The following is an 11,012-nucleotide window of genomic DNA, read 5'->3' as shown; positions in this document are numbered from 1 at the left end:
GGTCCTTAATGGGACACATTAAAGAGAGCTCACGATGGGATGGATACACAGCATCGTTTCTGCGAACTTCTTAATCAGAAAGTCACGATATAACTCAGTCCTAAGTAAACCCCAGCTGACCACAAGCTAAAGAACACTACACAAAACAACTGACTGATGACATTAAAAAGTATCAAAATCCTATGTTATGGAAATAATACCATGAGACACACACTAAGACAGAGGATGTATCACATACTGACAGACACTGAGGATAATTAAATGGCAATGAAATTGAAAGTGAAACACCAGGTGAGATTTTGGAACAAAATATATTACTGGAAAAATCTGAACCAGGACCAAAGTGGAAATAATTTGTGAGAATTATTGGGTTCTAGCACATACTTTGCACAGCCATATCCAAGGGAAATATACTGGTATTTTCATTTCTAGGTGTTGGTAATTACAATAGGTCTATAGGCTATAAATAAAAGATACAAATAAATTCTCCATGGTAGCTATGAAAATGTTCTGGACATTTACAAGTACTTCAGATATCAGAAAAGAAAAAAAATGATTGAGTCTTCATCCATAAAGGCAGCAATGTCCTGCATAATCAAACCATTTCTTCTTGGAACTTTCCGCCCATCTATCCGGTAAGAACTCTCCTTGTTCAGATTTTCCTTCATGTGCCTTCATCTCCTCCATACTGCTATCCAATAACTATTTTTGTTGTTCAAAGGGCCAACATTAAAGACTGTGCAAGCAATCAAAGGAACATGGTTGCTATTGGCTAGCTCACAAGTTAAGAGTTCTCACCTGTGTTCAATGTTTTGCGTTTCCTGAGGCTGGAAAAGTTACTGGAAGAAAATAGCACAAAGTGGGTTTCATATAATCTGTGTTCTTTTTTTTTTTCCTTTTTAGAGCTTTATTGGGAGAGGAGAGGAGAGGAGAGGAGAGGAGGGGGAGGGAGAGAGGGAAGAAGGAGAGAGGGAGAGAGGGAGAGAGGGAGAGAGGGAGAGAGGGAGAGAGGGAGAGAGGGAGAGAGGGAGAGAGAGAGAGAGAGAGGACAGATGGAAGGAAAGCAGAAAGAGAAGGGGGCTAATCTGTGTTCTTTTAAAGTTGAAAATAAAAGTGAACCAGTAAATTCTTAATGACAAATACAAGGATATACACAGAATAAATGGTCATAGTTAAAAGACAGTTAACCTGTGATAAGTTTTTCTGCTTTCAGTTTTAATATGCTACAAACCAACTTCCTGTGTGTGCTATGCTATCTAAACCTGAGTGACTTCATATAGAGTAGGTGTATACTCACTAGCTAATACCTAGTTTCTCACAGTGAATCTCCAACTTGAGCTTGCTAATTTATTTCTCTTTTTTCTGTAATTTTTTTTAGTAATCTAATATAGTCCTGTAAATCTCTCTATATGCACAGAGATTCAGGAGCACTAACTTAAAAATTGAAATTAATACACCTTGTTTTTTGGGTAATTTCTAATTAACATTCCCTGATTCTAGTGTAGCTTCATGTGACAGTGTGAATCTATTTGGTGGGTTTTTAGGGTAGTTTAAGAATGGGGCAAAATTATTAAGGTATGTAATTTGTCGAAACTTCTTACTATCTGCTGTAAAACTCACTTCAATCACTCATTTATTCTTTCAATCTCAACATTTTTTCCCAAGATTAATCATATGGTTGGAGAAATATGAATATAACCATTAGGAGTCCATAACTTTAGGAGGACAAAAACACAAACTCATGGGAAATATCATATAAGGACAATAACAGCCAATGAAGTTTTGCTTTTGAGACAAAGTCTCACACTGACATTCACACTGGCCTGAAACTCACTATAGAGCTGTTGTATGAACTTTTCCTGGGGAGATTTGAGCAAACATCTGTTCAGATAGCACACCAATGACAGAACTAAAAAAAAAAAAAAAAACCAATTCAACCAATGTTCCCTGTGGCAGACCAATGACCTTATTGTTCTTACCTACAGAGCCCAGGCAAGGAGTTGCGTACAGGAGTGTGGACACTCAATGCAGCTAAATTACTAGGAAGTCTTGCCCCAGCATGGTGGAAGGCTTCCCCATAGCTGCATAGATGGAGAATCTCCTGCACCCCTTCTCTCCCTATCTCCTTCCCACCCCTCCCACCTCCATATATATATCCTCTTGAGACCACGTGCACCTTGGGGGAAATTACATACAGCTGGGGGTGAGGGAATGCTTGGCTGAGATCTTAGATGAGGGTCTAATGATTGATCCTGAGGGTCTCTTGTGAGCAGTCACAGCTTCTCTGACCAAAATGGTAATAGTTGTTTGGCTTGGAGGGCAACATTCTTCAACAGCTGCCCAGGCTGGCTAAGAATCTGCAGCGTTCTTGTTGGCATTACAGGCATGAGCTACAGGCCTGATGGCATGAGCCGCCTTTGATCCATGCAAGCAATAGCCAAAAGAAGAATCTTCCATTGAAAACAAACAAACAAAGACAAATCAGCAACAGCAACTAACTGAAGGAAGACAGACTCAGCCACGCCTAATTCGAAGTCTGTAAGAGCTCACTTTACAATTAATTCATCTTCTTACAGCCTCGTGTATATTTGTAACCTTTCTTGTGATAATTATTACAGTTTACTTTGTCTAAAAAGTTCTCTTCATGCACATGGCCTTTACTGAATTTGGTATCTTCAGTATGTGTCTGCAACCTCACTTAGAATTTTGATTACCAAACAAATAATAAACAACAGAATTCTTACTTGGAAAAAATTACTTTGGTTGGGTTTGGGGGAATTAAGTTAAACCAAACTATGGGGGTGCTATTTAAATTTCCTGTTTCCCAAGATGACACATTATTTTGTAGTAAAGGACCAAGGAACCAGGATTCATTTTTTTCTCATTTATAAAAGAAAGTTATGAAATGAGGCTGGAGGCAGAGGTATAAAGAGAGCAAAATGGTGGATCTTTTTATGAATTGGCATTATCTTCCTTTTGAGAGGTCACTTTATGGATCCCCTTGACTAGAGAGGGCCTGATTTCATGATGTCCAGACGAGACCATTCCCTAGTACTGGCATGTTACTTATGCCATCTGTCTGCTTGAATATTTCAAACTCAACATAGCAAACCTGACCTCCAGACTGAACCTACTCTCTGACTTCTGTTATTTTTGGCATTGTAATCTACTTCGAAGTCAACATTTCCTTCTTTTTTTCCAGAAACTTTCATCCTTATTCTTCAGAGCTAATGACTACATGAAAAGCACTCATATAATATGAAAGGTAATATTTATGTGGTTGTAAATGTTGATATTGTCTTAAACACACACACATACATTTACAACATTCAGGATAGTATTTGATCAAATAATTAATCATCACAGTTTGGCAAGTTAATATAAAATTAACAATTACAAGAGTCCGGCATATAGTAGGTATTCAACAATACTAGTTTAATGGTGGAAGCTACATCCAGATATTCACTATAATTGAAATTGTGTGACTTGGGCTATAACGGTTATAAGTACATTAATTATTATCCAAAGTAGAAGGAACAACAGTTGTGTAAACATTAAACTTAGATAAAACATTAAGAGCACAGTGGCCATTTAGTGTGACTGAAATGCTAAGTTCAAGGTGAGAGTTTGTTATAAATGCCTTGTATAAACTTTATAGTGTATAATGGTGATGTTGTGCCCAGATTGTGACCCCCAGAGAGAACACCAAAGACAAGCATGCTGGAATGCAAAAGCAAGGTTTAATTTCGGGATATCCAAAGGCAATACAAGCCTAGGCAGGGACTTAATCCAACAGATCCAATGCAGTGGAGGCTGGAGGAAGTGCCCACCTATCTGTAAGCTCAGTTTTTAAAGGGAAAAATCACAAGGTTACATTATTTAAGGGTGCTAGTACGGGTACAATTCTGATTGGCTTGTGTCTAGGAATTCCAGAAATCACAATTCAATTTTCCTTCTAAGGAGGTAGTTGCCCATCACCATTTCTCATTGGCTGCCCCCAGATGGGGCCATCTGGTGATTACACAGTCACTATGGAAACTAGGGTTGGGACATTCTATGGTTAAGCGGTTGCCTAGGGGGCCAGGGAGAGGAAATTCTGTAGTCCAGCAGTCATTACCTCCTGACTACCTTGTGACTCTGTACTTTTACATTTCCTGGTTTCTGGAATCTGAACTGACTGGTTTCAGTAACTTCTGGCCTGTTCCAGTAACTTATGGCCTGTAGCTAAAAGGAGCAGTCCTAGGCCTTAGTTTGGGGGTGAAAGCATTTTGGTCTTATTTTGGTTCCACAGTGAGATATTAAAAGATTGTCAAAGAGAGAGTGATGAGATCAAGGACTCTAACATAGATAATGTATTAGGGACAGACCAGCAGGAAGAGTGACTGCCATAACACCTTCTCACAGTAACAGGGTCCCGTGTCTTTGGGAGAGAGAGGAAAGTGGTAAGTAGCATTATTAAAGATGGGAATCTATCCCTGACATTCAATGCAAACAAAAATTATTAGAAAAGAAGTGTTTGTGCTCAACCGAAATAAGTTATTTTGAAGTAATAAACAAATGCAATTATAACAATGGTTTGGGTTCACACAGGGAGAGAGGAGGAACTAATTATTTTCACCCTCTAAGGTACCTCCTGCTGTTCTTCAGGTTTGCAAGATAAATGCTTTAACTCATTACATTTACATAAATCCCCTTGCAGCCCCTTTGTCTTTTATCAGGACACAAACAAAATTAATTGATTTTCTAAAGTACTTCTAACTTTTTTTTACATTTATTCTTTTTATTAAATTCAGTTTTGCAACATGTAAAATATCTTATCAACTTATCGCCATAAGTACAGATTTGAGAATGAATTAAAGTTTGGAAATTTAATTTCCTCCTTCATGAATATAATCTACCTCTTCTCACCTTCTGCATGATATCTACTGCTTTTATTAAAGCAAACAATCCTGTGCCTTGAGGTTGAGGTGCTGAGCCTTAGAATGGCCTGAAAAATAAAACAGAAAGTTTATACAGAGGATTGTAAACTCCTTTTTAAAAATAAAATGCCCGACATGCATTTCCTTTAATGTGAATTGTTCATCCTCTGTCAGGATGTATGGTTTGCAAGTTGACATGTAATATTACATTGCAGTAAAGAGCAATCTCCACCCTTTACTATACTCATTAAATAAATCAGAATAACAAATATCTATGCACATGTCTGTGCTTACTGTGTTGAGTGTGCCCTAAAAAAAAAGATGGGATGTTTTGTTCTTCCTCTTTTCCATTGTCTGAAAGGTGAGAGCCTAACTGTAGGACACATTATCAAATGCAAATGGCTTTGACCCCAACCCCAGCCTTTGTCCTTCAGTATCTTTTCACTTGCTCACTAGAGTGTCTTTAAAAGTGGTCCTGCTGTTAGACAATCCATTTAGGGAGCTCTTCCCTATTTCTCTTGCTCTCAGTATTTCTTAGTTGCCTATAGTTCTTGGTCTAGGGTTGAGGAGGCCCCATGAGATTATTTCCATGTTAACATGTCTATTGATATCATTCAGAAAAGTGAGCAGATTTACAAGCTACATGATTGTGGCCTGGTAAACTACTCCTCCAGTGACAAGACCTCTCAGAAAAAAAAAAAAAGTACAGTATCTCACTAAAGGACTAATTATTCCACCTCTCTTTCTAGCACAGCTTAAATTGAGTCAGGTTTCCTAGGGATGGTCCCTTGGCCAAGTGAATAACCAGGTCCACCAGGAATGTTAGGTTTCCACCCAGGCCAGAGATGTTCTTCCTCCGCCTTCTCCTCTTCTTCTTTTCTTCCCTCTTTTATTGAAAATAGATATTTTTCTTCACATAATATATCCTGATTACATTTTCCCCTCCCTCTACTCCTCCTAGTTTCTCTTTACGTCATCTTCTGACCAGTTCCACTTCCTTTCTGTCTCTCATTAAAAAACAGTCAAGCGTCTAAGGGATTAAAAAAAGAAAATATATGACAAGATAAAATAGAAACTAACATATTGGAGTTGGATAAGACAAACAAACAGAAGGAAAAGAGCCCAAGAGACATACTCATTTGCACACACAGAAATTGTTATGAATTATGCCCCCCAGCTGGCCAGGCCAGGGTATCCCATTCATGCAGGGAACCATGCTGGCATGCTGCACAGATGCAGCAATGTGCAACCCACTCCATGCCAGCATGGCAGTGGGGTGGTGGGTGGATGTTCACAACCCAGACACTGCATCTGCATGGAAATGATTTATTATAATAGAGAGATGAAGAGAAGATAGGAAAGAAAAGAGAAAGAGAGAGGGGGGGACAAGGGGTGCACACCTTGTGGGAGTGGGAGGGGAGAGAGAGAGAGAGAGAGAGAGAGAGAGAGAGAGAGAGAGAGAGAGAGAGAAGGGTGTAGCTGAAAGTTTTCCCGTGTTCCGCCTGGGCCTTAGTCAGGACAAACCTTTCTCACCTACCAGTCCCACAGCTGCTCAGAACCAAGTAAACACACAGAGGCTTATATTATCTTTAAATTATGGCCATGGCAGGCTTCTTGCTAGCTAGCTCTTACATACTAAATTAACCCATTTCTATAAATCTATACTTTGCCATGTGGCTCGTGGCTTACCACTACCTTTATATCTTCCTTCTCTTGGTGGTGGCTGGCACTGTCTCCTCTGCTCTGTCTTCCCTCTTCCCCCTCTCTAGTTAGAATGTCTTGCCTAACCCTATTCTGCTTCACCATTGGCCAAACAGTTTTATTTATCAACAAATCAGAGCAACATATATTCACAGCATACAGAATGACATCAGCCATCATTTCCCCTTTTCTTTCTATTCAAAAGGAAAGTTTTAACTTTAACATAATAAAATTACATATAATAAAATAGTTATCAGGCAAGAATTGTAGTTATAATAGCTACTCTTTTTGTATTTGGCAAGATTAAAGAACATATCATATCTATCCTGTATTTGTGAGTCTAAGATTTCATGTCTACCTTATCTCTTGTCATAACCAAGGAAAATCATAATTGTAACTATTTAGTCTTCAATTATATCAAAGACCTCAGAAAGATACAATATTACCTAAGTAAACAGGAAGTGCATTGTAAGCAACTTCCAAAAATCTAGAATGACAGAGACAGCTGGATGCCTGGACAGTCATCCAAAGTTCCTCTGTGATGTTGGAGCATCATATTCAACCCATATGCCTAGAGTCTCTCAGTCACTTTTTTTCTGTGTCCTGTAGAATGTCTGGCCATTTCTTCTGTGGAACAGGAACCTAAAGGACCACCGTGCCTTGCAAAGTTCAGTGGTCAAGCCCATACTCTTTTAACCTGCCATACTCTAGCTAAAGTCCACACACCACTGCATCTCTGTATCATAGCTTTCTTGAGAGACACAACTAGGAAGCTGTTCTTGGCTCCATTTTAGAATCCCTTTTTAAAAACTTTCTCAAGTTTTGGGTGGAAATTCTTGTCCCATGTCTGGGCACCATTTGTAGCTAAAAGTTTTCCTGTGTTCCGCCTGGCCCACAGCTGCTCAGATTCACACAGAGGCTCATATTATTTTTAAATTATGGCCATGGCAGGCTTCACTAGCTAGCTCTTACATCTTAAATTGACCCATTTCTTTAAACCTATGCTTTGTCATATTGTGGGAGCCCATTCTCAGGTTCCTCGTGGCTTTTCCCAGCAGGTCCACATAGAGGATGATTAGGACCATGGGCCTGAGTGCAGGTGTCTGAGATGGTCTGCACTTGGCTGTGCTGGGGGAGGAGGTCTTTTGCTCCACCCCTTGGCATCTCTATAAAAAACCTGGGGCAGAGACAGTCGGGGGCCGTTGAAATAGGTTCCAGGCCCTCTCGAGACTATCCTTTATTTTCTGTTTATCTCTGCAAGATTCTGTGCAATAAATCCTTCTATCTAATATTTCCTGCTGCTCACACTCAAGAAAACTCTGGGGAACTGTGGGGGTGGTGGGTAAACGCCCCACATCACATGACTCGTGGTTTACCAGGTACCTTTACATCTTGTTTCTCCTGGTGGCAGCTGGAAGTGTCTCCTCTACTCTTTCTCCTTCCTCTCTCTCTAGTTAGAATGTCCCCTCAACCCTATTCTGCCTCACCATTGGCCAAACAGCTTTATTTATCAACCTATCAGAGCAACACACATTCACAGCATATAGAATGATATCACCCATCAAAGGGGTAGAGTTTTTCCTTTAGAGGAGGCTTCTACATCAGGGCAGCCCCAAAGGGTGGTTCAGAATATTAACAGGAATCCCTTAAAAAACACTAAGCTGAAAGCCATAATACCTATGCAGAGGACCTGTTGTAGATCCATGCAGTCCTGTGCATGCTGCCTCAGTCTCTGTGAGTTCATATGAGCTTAGATCATGATGATTTAGGGGGCCTTGTTTTCTTGGTGTCTTTTATTCCCTCTGGCTCTTACATGCTTTCTGACTCTTCTATAGAGTTCCCTGAGCCCCAAAGGGAGGGATTGAGGGAGACATCCCATTTAGGGCTGAGTGTTCCAAGGTCTCCCACTCCCTACTTAATGTCTGACTATAGGCCTGTTTTTGTTCTCATCTGCTGCGGCAGGAAGTTCAATGATTCTAGTTTTCTTGACCATGAGTTTTTTCTATTGTAACACCAACCCAAACTTTACTTTTAACTGAGGTTTTCTCAGATAACATATGTAACTTCAGGTAGTCTTTCATGACCCAAAGATTCAATACTCTACAGAGGTATAATTTCATTTATTAGTGTTTTTAGGGACAGGAAAGAGTCGTACGAAGCCAAGCCTGATACAACCGTGCCCATTCAGACCACTGACACTTAATGCTACTATTTTAATAACAGATTTTTATGAAAGTAGAAGCAATGTGTCACTTGCCTTAATCTAATCCATTGCATTGCTGCTGACATCATAAATGTTGTATTAAAAAACATTTCCTTTAACAACTGAAATAAGGCAGTCTGTATAAAATATGAGAAGGCCTCATTTCTCTTTTGTGTCCCCTCAGTGTCTAACTCTGGCAAGGATGAGCATCTGAGAGAGTGCCAGTGATGCAAATGTGTTTTATACAGAACTAAATGTCCATGATTTGATAAGTTACTTCCTTGTCATAATATAGTTTCTGTGGCAAATATATCATGCTTCAAAGCGATCTCATTTATTCTGTAGAGCTTCAGAAAATAGCAGCGTGAAGACAGTCACTTTCTCAACACCCATATGGGAAGGCGGAACCTGTTTTGTTTTTGAACAAATATGTCTCAAAGATAGCAACCAAGTTGCAACATATTCAAGAAAAAACCTGGAGAGACTTCTCAAAAGGCGAAGGACAGAACCGTTATAGCTAAGTGTAATTAAAGAAAGACAAACCAAGCAAGGTAAGGAAGGAACGGGTATGGGCGAGTTACAAGAGAGCAGGGAAAGAAGACAGATGTTTGTAAATGGGACGCAGCAAAGTCCCGGGTAAGAGCGTTTGTGCTCATGTTGACTAAGAGCATTTTCTGTTTTTTTTTTTGTTCTTATCAAACAAGGAGTGACACTTTTAAGGACACTGTGAGACACAGGAAAAAGAGGACACTGAAGTACTTTGCAGGTCTCAAGGCTGAGCTGTTTTATTGAGAGAGCGTTGATCCAGCTCTGAGAGCTGTTGGCAAGAATGACATGCACATCGATGAGGGAGACATTCAGACCTTTTAAGTTTCCACCCAATTCAAACAACAACCAGGACACAACCAACATAACAAAAGATGTGCGGGTTACCTAATAGAATATTCTACTGCATTCGTCAGAAGCCTTTCTCTCTTTAGAAGCCAGTCCTCCACAAGCAGTTAGAAGTCTCCTAGAGCTAATGAAATGTGGGGCGTTTACCCACCAACCCCACAGTTCCCCAGAGTTTTCTTAAGTGTGAGCAGCAGGAAATATTAGATAGAAGGATTTATTGTAGAGAATTTTGTGGAGATAAACAGAAAATAAAGGATAGTCTCGAGAGGGCCTGGAACCTATTCCAACAGGCTCCAACTGTCTCTGCCCCAGGGGTCTCTATAAAACGTATGTGAGCATCTTTGTTGCTATCCAGAACACAGCTATCTAGGTCAGGAGCTGTTTGTTGTCTGATGGTCAGCCACCTACAGGCTGAACAAGAATCCCAAAACCGGCCAAACAGAAAAGCAATCCAGACTGGTAGATCTCCACTTTACGGGTAAACCCATACTTACTGTTTCAGGACCTTAACAGGGAGAATTCAAGAAACTGTGACCAGAGCTGTCGAGCTGTAAGCAAGGCATGATGCCATGGACAGACATGACCACCAAGGCAAAGAGAAGGAGAGAGATGTGATGGCAAGAGCTGTGATATAAAGCAGTATTTCTCAATCTATGGGTCACAGCCCCCTTGGGGTGTCTAATGACCCTTTCTCAGGGGTCACCCAAAACCATTGGAGAACACAGATATTGACATTATGATTCAGTACAGTAGCAAACTTACAGTTATGAAGTAGCAATGAAAATAATATTATGGTTTGGGGATCACCACAACTTGAGGAACTGTACTAAGGTGTTGTGCCCAGATCGTAACCCCCAGAGAGACCACCAAGGACGAGCATACCAGAATGCAAAAGCAAGGTTTATCTGTTACAAGTCATGACAGGGAACTGAACTCAAGCCATCTCAAGTGAGGCAGAGAAGAGTTACTCTTTCTTGGGGAAGTTAGTTTTTATAGGCAAAACTCATAAAATTTCTTAGAGGGGAGGGGGTTAGTACGGGTCCATCCTTGATTGGTCCAGTTTTTCCCGGGCCTGGACTTTATCTTATTCTAGCTTATCTGTTTGCCCTGTCAGGAGTTTTACAACTCCTCTCCCGTCTGGTCATGTTATCTCCGGAGAGGGGCATCTTGTGGTTAATTGGTTACCATCAGACATCCTGACTCTGTTCTTTTGTTCCTGGGGTTGGCACCATCATTTCTGGGGACTTGAAACTGGCCTGGGTCTATCTATATTGAGATATCTTTGTCTAAGGCCT

The sequence above is a fragment of the Peromyscus leucopus genome, chromosome 18 (assembly GCF_004664715.2).
Source record: "Peromyscus leucopus breed LL Stock chromosome 18, UCI_PerLeu_2.1, whole genome shotgun sequence".
In the NCBI taxonomy this organism is placed as follows: domain Eukaryota; kingdom Metazoa; phylum Chordata; class Mammalia; order Rodentia; family Cricetidae; genus Peromyscus; species Peromyscus leucopus.
This window is presented reverse-complemented; position numbering follows the sequence as displayed.